The sequence below is a fragment of the Bactrocera neohumeralis genome, chromosome 6 (genome assembly GCF_024586455.1).
Source record: "Bactrocera neohumeralis isolate Rockhampton chromosome 6, APGP_CSIRO_Bneo_wtdbg2-racon-allhic-juicebox.fasta_v2, whole genome shotgun sequence".
In the NCBI taxonomy this organism is placed as follows: domain Eukaryota; kingdom Metazoa; phylum Arthropoda; class Insecta; order Diptera; family Tephritidae; genus Bactrocera; species Bactrocera neohumeralis.
The window spans coordinates 7,288,567-7,304,525 of record NC_065923.1 but is presented as its reverse complement, the minus strand read 5'-3'; the positions used below and the strand labels follow the sequence as shown (position 1 = coordinate 7,304,525).

At 36.1% G+C, this 15,959-nt stretch overlaps 1 protein-coding gene across 5 annotated transcripts in view; it reads right to left on the bottom strand.

The window, feature by feature from the left end:
• The window catches only part of LOC126763302 (protein sprouty), a 57,424-nt gene that overhangs the window by 15,436 nt on the left and 26,029 nt on the right, over positions 1–15,959 (bottom strand). For 2 of the 5 annotated variants that reach the window (XM_050480641.1, XM_050480644.1), the window contains exon 2: positions 10,016–10,682. The exons of 1 other annotated variant lie outside the window; for it this stretch is intronic. The gene's annotated coding sequence lies outside the window, so the exon portion shown is untranslated. Of the gene's footprint in view, positions 1–10,015; positions 10,683–10,793; positions 11,718–15,959 lie in introns of those variants that run through there. 2 more of the 5 variants (XM_050480643.1, XM_050480645.1) reach the window with 2 other exon arrangements.

Sequence of the window (15,959 nt, the reverse complement as noted above, 5' to 3'; positions counted from 1 at the left end):
TCGTATATATGTACATATGTATGTACATTTGTATGAATTTTGTTTTGCTGATTTATATATTGTATGTACATATGTATATATGTATATTTATACAAGTGTTCCATTATTTCCTTAAAAGCTGGAAATGTAGCATCGTGGAAAAGTCAAGAAAAGGCTGCTTAAGCATAAAATTAATTTTTTTTTAAAGGTGAATATCCGGTTTGCATGTCATTATTAAGCGGTTACATGGGTTTCCTCGGGTAAAAACAAGCCTTTTTTCAACAGCCTTTTTCTCATATAAAAATGAAATATTTTATTAGAGCTTTGTATTGTTACAAACATTCACTATTAACAGAGAAATTCTGAAATTTTTGGAAAAGAATATTTTGAACTCGAACATTGCGACGTCATTTGCGGTGACCCCTCGGAAAAAATGCACCCGCGTTGGCAGGATAACTCTTTACAGGATTATCATAAGTGAAAATACACGTGTTTTAATTAAAACCTCAACTCCAACTGGGACGAAGGAAGAAAAAACTGAAAATTGAATTTTTGGTAGACATTTTTTCAAGAAAATTAAAATTCTAGTGAAATTTTCGCAAGATTTTTCTTTCAAATAGTTGTAATCGAAAAAAAAATTGTTTCAACTAGTTGTAATCGAAAAAAAATACTTCGTCCAAGTCTTTAAGAATTGCATTTTTCGTAATTTCGTTACGAGCGGTTGAGTAGTTCCCGAAAAATCTTGTTAACTGACTTCAAAAACACACTTTTGAGAAAACGGCGCACTTAGCCTAGCTAGCCTCGAGCGCACTAGTTCTCAAGCCTGTATCTCCGGAACAATTACTCAGGTCAACTTGAAAATTTATGATAATATTCTAGAAGTTTTCTAAAACTTAATAAGATCATAAAAAAAGTCGATTTTTGTAAACCGCTTACATAGGTTTGTAACCCCTTAAGTGCGTATTTAGTTTTGTCTGAAAACATTTAACTACTATCAAGGTTTTGAGTTCCTCAACTGCTGATATAATTTTAGCTGTTTATTACAATTCTTTATTTTTTAATTTTATGTGATTTTTTTTTAATATTATATAACTTTTTTTTTAGTTATACAAACTTTTTTTAGTTTTATGTAATTTATTATAATGTAATTGAAATTTATATTATGCGCCTCATGACTTTATATGCCCGATAATCAGTTTAAGATTTTATTTGATTTTATTACACAGCTTTTATCACACTCATAACTTGTAGGCTACTTAACGTCACACTTCCATATGTGTATTTTTATTCGTTTCGTAAAATTTTCATTTTTATTTTTATTTTTCGGCTAAAATCATCTAAGACTACACAAAGCAAAATACGGTCACATGCATGAAATGACGTCTTCTCATTGTTAATCGATTGTGCTACAAATACTATATGGCGACGCGATGGTACGAGCACAATATAAAATGTCCAACATTAGGGTGAACCGTATTGCGCTATTGAATTGCTTGCAATTTGCGTTTAAAACATTAATATTTTTTTATTTCAGTTTTATAATAATGACAATTGTTGTTGCTTTATTTATTATTAGTTCGCTAATAATTATTTTGTCATTGCATACTTCTAAGTGATACAGTGCTACTTCTATTTCCGTTTATCGTGAAAACTAAAATAAGGAAGGACGCGCTTCTATATACATACAAATAACTTATTCCATTAGAGAAATCGGCGGGAAAAAATTTCCCAAGAGCACCTATTTCATATACAAATAAATAAATAATTGAAATTGAATCGGACACAACGGCCGTTAATAGAGAGATTTGAATAAATTCATAAAAAATAGTTTTTAATTATTTTTTTGAATTTTTTTTAATATAAATAATTGATTTATTAACTTTTTTAACTTTAATTTTCAATTTTCTAAATTCTTACTTTTTCTTCTTGAACATTCGAGGTTCTAACTTCTTATGCTCGTTGTCTTACATACTGCCAACATGCAAGTAGGTACATATGTTTGTAGTTACGTATGTGTGTGTGCTTGTAGTCAGATTCGTACAAGCTGCATGGACAATTAGGTTGCTTGCTGTTCACTGCTTGCAGCTGTATATCTATTGGAATAGTGTTTGTCCATATGTATATAGATATATGGCCATGTAATGCATGAACCCAGTTGGAAATGCCATTCGAAGGTCACTGCTTCTAAATGCATATATGTATGTATGTATGTGATTGATAGCACTGGAGATATACGACTACGATGACATCTATTGACAAAATACGAAAAGACTTTTTCGACTGCCCAATATTAAAGGTAAATCAATATGCTCGCACTTCTGCCACATAATCGATATCAGTCGACTATTATTGAGAGTTGAGAGCAAGGGCTCAAAAGTAAGATTTTATGTTGTTCACAGGACAATTGCCTTAAAGTCTCATCTCAAAGAGTTGTCGAAGGATTCTATTTTTTTATACTAAATGTCAATGTTGCCTTCTGCTCGAACTTGACAGAAAAACTCAACACCAATTGAAGTGTTATCGGTGGTATAGCCTCACTTTGCGAAGGTAAAGCTTTATTTTCGCTTGTCAATAAGAGAGCAACAAGAATCAGCTGATCAGTTGGAATTGGCGCTGACCTATGGATACTACTTCCAGCTGGGTATGTGCATAAACACCTTTGTATGCAAGTATGGATGTATGTATGAATGGATGTTTGCGCGCGCGTGTATGTGTGTGTGTGGGTATACGTGAATGTAGGTAAGTGTGGAGTGGCCAAACCGGTTTATAGTTGATAGGATTGTACAATATTTTTCTTTCATTTTGATTTTGTTGTTGTTGTTGTTGTTGATGGTGTTCTTTACCTCAGCATATTTTTCTTGACTGCTTAGTTCACTGGCTGTCTGATTGTTGATCGTTTGTGGGATCGGTTGAGTGCATGACTGTCGGTTTGCCAGCGCTACATACAAGCAAGCAAACAAACAAATGGAAATCCATGTGCTCGCTTGTACAAATGTATATGTATGTATGTATGTATGTATGGAGGTGTGCATGTGTCGGTCGTTGGGCAGTTGTTGCCACAAGCAACAGTGCGTATGCGGTGGCTTATTTTCTAAACCTTCAACACACCAAACGTACACAAATAACACCAACAACTCCAACTGCAACTCCATAGGGGTATATGCATATGTTGGGCGGTGTGTATATGTGCGTTTTCGTTTGCTTTTGTAACACTTAAGGCTATAGCTATTGAGACTTTCAGACTTAATAAAGTTGGCTGCAATTCTTTCCATCATAATTTATAGCGGCAAAGAGGACAAATACCAAAATAAATAACGAGATTGACGAAATTTCGGAACAACTACAGATAAATATATACATTAGGTCTTATAAAGCAGATGAGGCTGCTACATTTGGCTGAAGAGCTTATAGCTTTTGTATTATATTGGGTAGTCGAAAAAGTCTTTTCGTATTATTAATCAAAATTTCAAAATACATCGAATTTTTTCATTATTTTCAGTCATTTCTGAACAGCTAAAACTTTTTTTCAACTTCCCCGAACTTAATTTTTTTTTGGTTAAATAAAGTCTCACATCTCCAATACTATATGGTATGACACAATGTGATTGGTAGCACTGGAGATATATGACTGCAACGACATCTATTGACAAAATACGAAAAGACTTTTTCGACTAACCAATATATAAGTTAGCGTATTAGTGTTACTAACCAGCGAACACATGACAGCTCTTTTGGAAGCTTCCTTGGATATAGCGGTCAAAGTTGAATTCACAAACCGATGTCTCCTCGACAGCAGCAATTACGTAAGGATTTCTATTTACATATCAGATATTGTAGAATGTTTCAATGGAATTTCCTATATATTTTAAATGCTTATATATTTTTTTCCACTATGATCTCCCATTTTATTATAATTTTTCAAAACAACATAAAATCTTTATATTTTTCCTTAAAACCAACGCGAACAAACGCTAGCAAGCAGACGAACAGCTGATTTGTGCGCAGCAAAAGACAATAATAAAAAACACAAGAAAGGAAACCGCGGAAAAGTGCTCGTGAGGCAAGTGAATGGCGGTCAGGCATTGCATGTGGGCAGACAGCGAAAAGAGCCCAAAATAATCATGAAATTTTGATAATTTTATCTTGGCTTTGCCACGTCAAATTAAGTTGTGGCCCACAAACACACACACACTGCCACATTTGCGGTGCGGTTTGTTGCGTCAACGAATTCACTGTGTCCACACAGCGTATATATTCGTGGATTTATAATTATATACATGTGTATGTATATGCTAACATATATGTATATGTATGTTATATAGTACATAGGCGCTTTGCTATATAAAACCGCCAGTGCAAGTAAGTGCATTTCTTTGAATTTCTCCTCTGTGACAAAAGCACTTACTACATTCGAATATGTGAGCATGTGTATGTACATTTATATGCATATATGTATGTATGTGTGCACATGTGTGTTCGTGTATTTCGTGCGATAATAACTTTAAGGTCATGCATCTAAGAACATACATACATATGTACCCACATACTTATCTACATCTTATTTATTCACTGCAACTGTTTTGTTGTTGTTGTTGTTATTGTTTGTGTTTGTGTTTGCAAACTATTTGTCCACTTTATTTGCATTGTGCAATAAATTCTGCCTACGCAAAGTTTTTATTACTTAATGCTTTTTGCTGCAATTGCCCCGCTTAACGGCTGTGCGCGTGTGAGTGTGTGTGCATATGTTTGTGTAAATTGTTCTTGTCGTTCATCTTAGCCTACAACGCAGCGCTATAGTAAAAAGTTTGAGAGTGATTTGTGAATAGTTGGAATATATAGACATTCTTAAGACAGAATTCTTCGCTTGCTCCGATAATCGAGATGCTTATATGCCAGCCGGCTCGAGATTAGGCAAATAAAAATTTCTGCCAGTTTTTTTATATTTCTTTATAAAACAATGTGTCGCTTTTTTCACTTTATTTAAAATATTGTCGAGTACCTCCTACTTTTTTTTACTTATTTTGTTTTTATTTTTTACTTTTATTTTTATTATTTTTTATTTTTATTATTTTTTATTTGTATTATTTTTTATTTTTTACTTTTATAATTTTTTTTTTTATTTTTTATTTTAATTTTTTTAATATTTTTTTTTAGCTTTTTTCAAGCGTTATAGCTCATTGTAGACTTATTCATTCAAAAAAATAATAATAAAACAATGTCGTGAATGATTTATTGATGACTTCCTTCAGTAGGTAATTGTTTTGCTTGGAAAAGCATGAAGTGAAGTCCCAAATTTTATTTTGCTTCATAAAAGATATTATACTGCCGTCGGTACACAATGCTCAGATATGGAATTGTAAATATGTCTTATCTTCTTCATGCTGTTATGACTGCATTGTGATTACACGTTAGATTGCAAATCGTAAATATTTCAAAGATCTTATCAAGCCGGCTTCATTGTCCCAAGCAGTTCATATAGTACATACATATACATACATATATGTACATATCTACACATGTTTCGTTACAAAAAGTCGCTTACGCAGTTATTTCCGCTATTCAAAACAAATATAATCGGCATAACAATGTTTCCCGTTATTATTTTGAGCTTCACACTACCATTGTTCTTTATCTAACAACCTTATACAATCACTAAAATATAGAATTTCACTGACTTATAGTTACGGTGGATATTCATAAGAGGAAAAAATTTATTGACGATATGACGTCAAAGTGAGAAGAAAGCGCGAACAAAAACAAGAAATGCAAAATTCACACACAAAGAGGCATCACCAGCATGCGCTTAACCAACCATAAGCCATTCAAAGCAGCCACCAAAAGCGAGACAGTTGGCCGAATAAAATGCGTTGGCCAACAACTACACGTACAACAATGCCAACAATGGCAAACGTCTGCTGCGTAGCCGCAAAAAAGTGCGAGAAACGCTGATTTACTGAATGAAGTTGAAACGTTGAATCGCCGCAATCGTTTATTATCATCAGACGGTGGCAGACGAAAACTACACAACAACAACAAGGACAACAAAAATAGCAGCAGCAACGTATTAGCAGCCAAAGCACAACAAAAGTGATTCAAATGAAATAACTGTCGCAATAAAAAAAGAAAACAACAAAATCAAAAAGCACGAGGGAAAAAGAAAACAACAAGAAGAAACACACAGAATACTGTGCAAAAATTTCGAGCAATTGCGACAATAGCAGCAACACAAATCGCTGCAGCTCGCAAGCGGCTCTGCGTCGCTGGCATGAAGTAGAAGACAGACAGACAGACGGACAGTTCATCTTATTCTAAATGCTGTTCTCGCTATTTATGCCTATCCTCCGAGTAACATTATCAAAACATGAAATGTTTTATTGAAACCAAAAAAAAGAGCAACAAACAACTGCCTACTAAGTCCCTAGAGTGTTTTTAATGCCAGCGCCTTTTACTTAGCTCGCTTTCTTCGCTTTCCGAATTTAGTTTTCATGCTTGCCCACTTCGCCAACTCAGTAAAACTGACCACGCCTCCTCCAACGCGTCAGCGCAGCGCTGCAGCGCCTAAAGATAGATCAAGTTATTTATGTCCCACTCGTAGCACACGATAGCCCAACAACGCCAACACTAACAACAGCAACAACAACAACAACACCGCCAAAAGCTGGGGCATAAAATCTCATTTTTGCGAAAATAAGTGTGCGACAAATGCTGACGCAGTCATGTGCCAGCACAGCCATGGCAATAGCAACAACAAGAGCAACCACAACCACAACCACAAACACAAAGCACAAAACACTGCAATGTGACGATCGTCATCATAGTCGGCGATCAGCCAAGAAATCGCAACAGTAATAACAACTGAGCTGCTGTAGTAGCATCATCGACAACATTAAGCGCACAACGATGGCAACCGGCAACAACAGCAACAACGGTAATAAGAAGAAAATTACGCCACAACATCCCGCCTTGCTATGCGCGACGCTTATTAGCTTGACTGTTGGCTGGCTGTTTGGCTGCTTGGCTGGCGGCTTGCAACCTTATGCGCGCCCCCACCCCCAGCCGGCGCAATTCGGTCGGCCCCAGCGGATACTGAAAATTTTCGGTTATTTTTAACTTTGCATCGCGACGCTTGCTGCGACGGCGTTGCGCCGCCGAATGTGTTGCCACTGCAACGTTTCAATAATATTCCCTCAACGCGCACACGTCGGCAGCTGTGCGTGCGTACGTGTGTGTGTGCGTGCTATTTTTGCGAAAATTTTACGAAAGCGTTTGGTCTTTTCGCTGGTTCGGTGGTTCGGTGGTGGAGGAAAACGCATCGCAAGAAACTACGGCAATGTTGTGCTATGCTGGGCTGTGCTGTGCTGGTGGCTCCTCAGCTATTTATCCGCGTACCGTTATACGCGCGTGCATTTACGCAAGTGAGTAATACATATTTTGGTTGGTGTTGTTGTTGGTGTTGTTGTTAATTTGTATGACGCGCTGGCACAGCCAGGGCTGCAGCGGCCACAGTTAGCCTCCCAGCCGGCACAGGTTTATTGCTGCTTGTTATTATTGTTGGTATTTTCGTTTTTATTACTGAATGTGCGTGCACTTGTTGTTGTTGTACTTGTTTTTGTTGTCATAGTTGAAAATAATTTTTGTTTACTTCTTACTTATTTTTATTAACAATTTCTCGTTCCTTTCGTTGAAAAGACGTCAATGAACGAGGAATGATCTTAAGATTTCAGTGACTTTGCGGGTTTGTGTACACTTATGCATAGGCAAGGCTCTGCGGATGGCATTTTTGAAAATTCCTTGGCAAATTTCAATGGGATTTTTCAAGTATTGTTACTGCAAAAAGACTTAATTGATTTATTATGTTATCTTTCTTAATACAACAACAAAATTCCCATCCTTATTTATTCCTTAGAAGCATTGCGGAAACAGTTGGAATATTTAAGGCTTTCTGCTTTACACCGAAGGCGATGTCCAGCTGAAACTGTGGGTTTAAAAATTATTCCTCAACGTAACCCTAATGTTATGGGTAGAAAGTGTTGTACCTGAAATGTTGCTTCTTGAGAAACATTTTACATGATTATTGGTATTTATCGGTGATTGTAGGAATGCTGTTTTCCAGGCTTAAGTTACCTATTTCTCCGCGAGGCGTTTTTATCTATATAGGAAGAGCGATCTCGATTTTGTTTATGACTTGTTATAGAAACTTGACTCTTAACTAAATTTCTCTTTGTTTTCCTCTAACCGATAAGTGTTATGTTTGGATAAAGTCTATGGACATGAATTCAGACATCTAACCCAATCCTTCTATGGTTATAAGAAATATCTTCATTAGGACACTAGATTCAATTTTGGGTTTTTAAAGCCATGTGACAAATTGAAGTATTAAAAGCGATCGCAGATAAGCAAGTTGAAATCTCAAGTTTCCAACATATTATATAAACTTTACGGACATTAAATTTCCAAAAGAAAACATTTTAAGGAAAACTTTCTGCATTAACTGTTGAAAAATGTTAGAAATAGAAGTTAAAGAAGGCAAACACGATTCGAAAACGAATACAAAAATAAAAATCCTCAACTTATTATACTCCTCAGTTACTTAAAATTTCGTTCAAAAAAACGCGAAATATTTATTCAATATCGCCAAGCGAACGCCAAAACGTTCGCGACAAATCAATAAGATTGCGATACGAGTTAACAGCCAATAAACGTATGTATGTATGTATCGTGTGTATGAACTCGCATATAGACGCGCATAAAATGAATGAATGTGGAAATATTTATCATGCCTACACTCGACCACACATGCGTACATACATACTTATATATTTTGATATATTATACACGCTTAAATATATATAAGCATGTCTATATATATAATTATATATATATACATATATGTGCGTGTGTGTATTATCGTGTATGCCTGTGTTTTTACGAATGAATGAATGAATTTTTATAAACGACTACTTCCGCCCCCCAGCTTCTACGCCTGCTCGCCATCGTTAACTCGATCAGCAACGGGCGACGGTTCAATGTGATCGTGGCAGTAATGAAGCACACACATAATCAGCGACCACAAACAAACACGTTGACATACATACATACATATACCCTACATATGCACTTTGGAGCGCGTTGAAGTGTTGAGAGATGTTGTGAGATGTGAGAGGAGGCGCGACGCGGCCGTAGTCGAGGTCAAAAGATTAGTGGATCGTGTCGTGTGCGCTTTGTGGAGAGGAGCACAAACGATTGTGGCGATCGTCGCACAAACAAGTATGCATGGGCTTGTCTCATACAAACAAACAAACAAACATAAGAGCATTATTAGTTAGCTGCGCATGGCAACACCGGATGTGAGCCGGGCGTTACAAATGCCTGGCATACAATTTACTGATTTTGCTCGAGTAAATGTTTATGATTTGAAGATAAACTATGTTAGAGTGTAAAAGCGGTTAGAATTAAATGGAAAATTTCGTTCTTCAAACTATTGAAAAATTTCGACTTGTTAGGCGACGTCTCGAAGGTTGCTCAGATAAAATTGTTCAGGCTAATGAACTTCATCAGAAGCATAAGGTTCAGAGCGGAACCAAAAGAGTCAAGGGGCTTTAGTACCGGTGGTATCACAATGGCCCTCCTAAAGGCCTAGGTAAGAAAATTCGTTTCAGATACAAAAACCTACATAAAAAAGTTTTGTTTTATACAAATAATGCTTTTAATTTGTGACCACTGAAGGGTTTCCGATCATTAAACGCTAATAAAAGCAAATTATGGAATTTTAATTTTATTTGAACTCCGCCTTTCATATATAAATATTCTTAAAGGTTTTCCTGTAACCCTTATGCTTTGAATATTTTCCAAAGCAACGTAAAAAATAATGGAAAAAATAGAAAACTTGTTTTGTGTCAAAAGCAACGGATTTTAGTTGTAAAATTAGTTTTGATTGTATCGAACTTATAGACTACCTATCCCATTAGGATCGTTGCGACAGTTATGTCTACTTAAATACTTAAATTTATTTATTAATTTTCGATTGCAAACTTACATTAAATGTTAAAAGCAATCCAAGCGTTATTCTGCAAATGCACATTCATAAGTTGTTATAGTTGTTGTTGTAGTTGGTGTATGAGACAATCAAAAAATCCTTGCAATAAATTGTAGAAACGAAAACACTTTTCGAACTTCTGGAGGAAAATATTCCACCACAATCTCTATTTTATGAACTTTCTCGAATCAGTGGGATTTTTATACGAAAATATTTTGCACTTTTTCTTCGCCGCCGATGAAAATTATATCAAACAGTAAAATTGGAAAACGATGTATTTATGCATGTACTTAATATTCTTTCAGACACATCCGCATTTTTTCTTTTTTTTCTTTTTGATTTCTGGTGTCAATAATGCTTTGACACTGTTTTCATAAATTATTTGCTGTGCAAAAACTTTTCGCTGATAACGGATTTTTGAAATATGTACGTGCTCAATTTTATTTATATTTGCAATTTCACATAAAAACTCGCGACGTACGTTTTTCGGATGTGCATGTACGTATGTAATATTATGAAAATTTCGTTTAAGTCGGCAATTTTTTTTAATTCTTTATGCTTCTCTTTTGCGTGAATTCATGTGTTTTGTTTTCACTTTTCATACACTCCGCCGCCATTCAGCTTCGATTATTACTTCAACTTTGGCCTTTGCCAGCTGAGGAAGTATCTAAAAATATACATACAAAAACACAGATTAGAAACCTCGTCGATTTTATTTTTACATGATTATTGGTGAATCAAGAGCATATTTGGTATGCCGCAATATTAGAACTCTCACTTGCTTTCCAACCCACTGGCCAACGAATTCGAGCGTATATTTTTCAGGAAATTTTTATTTTGTAAAAAAACGCACACTTGACTGCATAACGGTTGGAACATAATCCGTACAACAACTTACGCAAATACATATAGAATATAAATAACTTTTTTTTGTAATATTTCTGAACGCACTTTACTGTTACTCATTAACCGCTCGAAGATTTTGTGATTTTCGTATATTTGCACTGCACCTTCATCAACACATCACACGGTCCGTTTGAATATTTTCAATATTTTCGTAACGCAACTTGTTAATTTGTATTTTTTCGAAAATCTATTTCGATTTTGTTTTCAATGAGCAATGCCTTAACGTTCGGAACGTATTCGAAAAATACATAGGAAAGAATTGGTATTGAAAATATCCGCACCGTTTGATCCGTTCCACACGCTTTTAGTCTGATCGCACGACGAGCGCTACGTTTGACGAGTTTTTAACTCACAAACTTTTTTAAGCGAAATGAACTACGCTAATGTGCGCGACGAGCCGCCAACCGACAAAATTTTTGCCTTCTCGCTGCCAATGCCCACATGCCATCTATCCATCACCAACAAAGCAGTCCGACACGTACGAACACCACACACATTAACCGCATATACGGACATAGTGGGCGAAGAGCGTTAATGCATACATATAGGAGCTGGAGCATAACAAGATTGAGAGCGGTGAGTAGTGGTTTGAGTCGATTGTGTAGTTTGAGTGAAATAACTCAAAAACCGATTCTCTTCGAGTGTTACCAGCGAATTGGCAAGACTTTTATATCGAGCAAATCTGAGCTAGCCTGCGGATCTTGAGTAAATTACTTAGCCGCCATTGACCATATATAGTGCATATGAGTGAGCGACTTCTCACTTTCAGTTGCTGACTCGTTCAGCGTTAAATCCAATTGTGATTGTCGCTCTGTGCCTACCATACTACCGGTCTTTTTCGTTAGTGTGTCTGCTGCTTACTTATGTCGGTATGTTGGCGTTCGCCCACTTGCGGCGAATTCATTTCAAAATGAATGAAATTTAATGAATGCCGGTGCCATCGAACGATCTCGCCGATAGCTAGCAACAAAAACTTTACCATTTTATGAAAATGAAATGAAAGTACTTCGTGTAGTGTTGATCGGGCCGAGGAGAGGTACCCCTGTACGCTATACCTGATTACATTGAAATCCATAGGATGTAGACTTGAATGCATGGTTATGTGTAAACAATCATGACCAATTCGCTGGAAGTACGTATCCAATTCGCCTTCGTCTATACATACAAACATTCAATCATAAATAAATGCAAATGTCTGAGAAGTTTTGCTTCGATTCATTTTTCCGCTGCTGCTGCTCAATACCTCTTGTTTTTGCCTCTTCCTTAGTTCTACGTACTTCTGCCTACATTTTCTTCATTTTTCGAGTGTCTTTTTTGATTTTCATTTTAGTTTTTATTTTCTCGTTTTTCGTTTTTGTTAGTTGAACGAATTTTTCATTCTCAAATTTTTGCTGTGGCAGCAAGAACCGAGTGATCAACCGACCAGCCATTATACGGTCGGTCGGCTGGTGCTCGGATTCGAGTATATGTATGCACATGTGTGTTGTATATGGCACATGCACACACAAGCATACATTCATGGTGCACATGTACATATGTAATTAGGCGAACGGATGGGGCCGGATGAGCGTCTAAACAGCCGTACATATGTATGTGCATACATTCGTACATACAAGTATGTATGTATGTAGGTATGTCGTGTGTGTATGGGGCGTATATGTAGTCGAACTTACCAACTGACAGCAATAAAAGTCGACATATCGGGTCGATAGTTGGACCAGCACACCATCATTTCTATCTATCCATGAATTTATGTACGTTTGTATGTCTGTATGTATGCATATGTTGAAAAGTGATTATGTATTTGGATTTTTATGACTGCGTGTGTATGTGCTTGAGTGATCTTAATGTGAGCATGTGTATGCCGCATGCTGACTGCGCACACACACTCGTACATGCATTATGGCCTTGTGTGTGTGTGTGTATGAGCGCGTAGTTGGGTTTGCAAACTGATGATCGTGTTGTTAATCGTGTTGATCGTCCTCATCCGCTGTCGCGCTCGCTGTATTCGCGGCAGTTGAATGCTGAATGAACTGAATGGGCAATTTTTGCGCTTTCAATTTCGCTATGAACATGCACACACACTTTAATATACGCATACATACATATATAGATTTGGACGTGTATAATTTCATGTTTGCTTTTACGATATACACGATCAGTTGACTATTCAGCAGAGGATCAACAGTGAATCGCTAACTCGCTTAAATCGCACAACTCTGAATATTTTATATACGAGTATAGTTTTTACATACATACATACATATGTATGTATGTATGTGGGCATATACATAAATATGTAGACTTATGTGACCGCATGCACTCTAGTTTATTTAGTTAAGTCGGGTTGAGGCTGACTGAACCGCCATCTCTATGTTGATCAGCGCGGCGCATCGTAATCTGTGTGCTGAGGGATCGCGAACCGGATCGCGTACGCAGAGACAGCTGTGGTGACTTGTTAACCAAGCGTGGTCCACACTCAAACAGGGCACATGGCGGACGTACAAATTAATGACGACTATTGTTGTAAAAAAGTTCTGACTATTAAAGCATAAATTCACATGTGATTGTGTTAGTGTTGAGGGTCGTTGTTGGGGAACTCTAGCGGTCCTAGTCTCCTAGCCTTACTGCCATAGTCCCCCTATTGGCTGTAAATGTGGGGTTTGTGGCGCAAGTGGGCAACTACATGTAAAATTGTTGTCGCCATCTTATGTGCGCTTTGCTGCAGCCTCTAGATCGACTATTTCCGTTTTTCATTACCACTATGTGGCACCCTCGTCGTTAAAACCGCTTCCATTGCTCCCGCGCAATTTTCAATTATTTTTCTTTATTACATAGATTATTATGTAGAGAAATAATATGTATACACGTATGTGTGTATATTATTAACTAATTCCTATATAAATAGTAGATATGTACATATACATGTGTGTGCATACATATGTACATACAGTGTGCGACAAAACTAAAGCACGGAATCTGCCTTGTCGGTATTTAACCGAATAAAATCATAAAGTAGGCATTACGTGATGTTTTATTGATTTGTATTATTAGTTCATGTATTCTTCTTTTAAAATTAGTAAAAATTAAACAAATTAACTTACTAAAATATTATATAAAATTAAATATATGAAGAACTCCAAAAATATGGTGCGACAAAACAAAAGCACATAACTAAGAATTTACATTAATTGCACATTAATTGTTTGTCAAACGGTTTTTAATGATCAAAAATGTTGGATATGTGTAGTTATTACCTAATTAGAAAAATATTAATGCATATTCAGTTGCAGTTCGTCATTCAGTACGATTGGTTGTTTGTTAAAGAGAAAGATATTTCAATGGCTCGAAATAAGTATTCTGTTCATTTTAGAAAAAAATTTGTTAAGGATTTTAAGAAAAGAGAATCGGTTATGACTATTGCAAAAAAGTTTGGAATAAATCATCCTAATGTTTCCCGAACATTTAGCTGATTTGGCAAATCAAGCTCTTTGGTTACAGCGCATAGAGGTAGACGGCCGTGGAGAGCAACCGAACGAGAGGATAAGGGAGTCATTGGGGCAATAAAAAATTACCCTTTTATATCGGCAATATCTATTGTAAGACAATTACGGTTAAATATATTACAGAGATCCATACAACGTCGAGCTGTCGATGGAGAATTTTCATGCTACCTGTAGCAAGTTATTGCAAAAAAGCCGTATTATTTATTTAAAGAACAGACTGGCGTGATTGGAATTTGTGAGGATGCACATAAATTGAGCGATTACCAAATGGCAAACTGTACTTTTTTCTGGCGAATCGAAGTTTAATATCAAAGATTGAGATGGGCTGAAGCTGGTAGGCAGACCGAAGGGACAACGCCTAAATCAACGTTATAAAACAAGCGCGGTGAAACATGGTGGAGACAATGTACTAGTGTGAGGTTGTTTTCCAGGGAATGCAATAGGATAAATTCATCATATAAACAGTATAATGGACAAATATAAGCATAAAAATATTTCTCAGAATATTAATGCTGCCACATGTTGCAGAAGAAATGGCTTTAAAATGGAGTTATCAACATGACAACGACCAGAAACACTTTGCGTATTTGTGTAAAACAGTGGTTTGTTGATAACGGGAATGAGATTTTGAAGCGACTCGCACAATCACCTGATCTCAATCCCATAGAGAACCAATGGTAAATTGTAGATCGAAAAATCAGACTTGAGAATTGTAAAAATAAGGCCGTTTTATACATTCAAGTGAAGGTAGCATGGAAAAGCATTTCCTGGGACATATCAAATAAATTAATTGAGTCCATGCCTAGCCGATGTGCAACTGTATTCAAAAATAAGGGATACGCAACCAAATGTTGAAAGACATAAATTTTTCAATCATAAAACCATTTCGTGCTTTTGTTTTGTCGCACCAAATTTTTGGAGTTTTTCATATATGGTATTTTATATATTTTTTTAATAAGTTATTTTGTTTAATTTTTGCTAATTTTAAAAGAAGAATACATGAACTAATAATACAAATCAATAAAACATCACGTAATGCCTAATTTATGATTTTATCCAGTTAAATACCGACAAGGTAGATTCCGTGCTTTAGTTTTGTCTCACACTGTATGTTCGCTTTCTCGCATGCCTTTGTAGTGTTTTTGCTTTCGCAATTTTGATTTTTTTTCTCAGCTATTTTTGTTACGCTTTCTCGATCGTTGCGTTATTATTATACATTTTGTTGTCTCTTCAATTTTATTTTATTTTTATTCCAATGTTTCTTATTTAATCGTTTTATTGCTTTGAACTTTTTGTTTTTGCATTGTTGTTGTTCCACTCATGTACACCGCATATTTGCTTAAAATGTTGCTGAATATAATTTAGCTTTTTTACGTGAGTGTTGTTGTTTGTGTTGCTTTCATTTGTCAATGAAATGAATGAATTTGCACTTGTGCCATGGCGATGGCGATGGCGAAAACGAACGAACGTTTCGGTGGGCGGTGAAGAAGGAAAGCAAGTGAGCGGACGACACTGAAGCGTCGGAGAGTGAG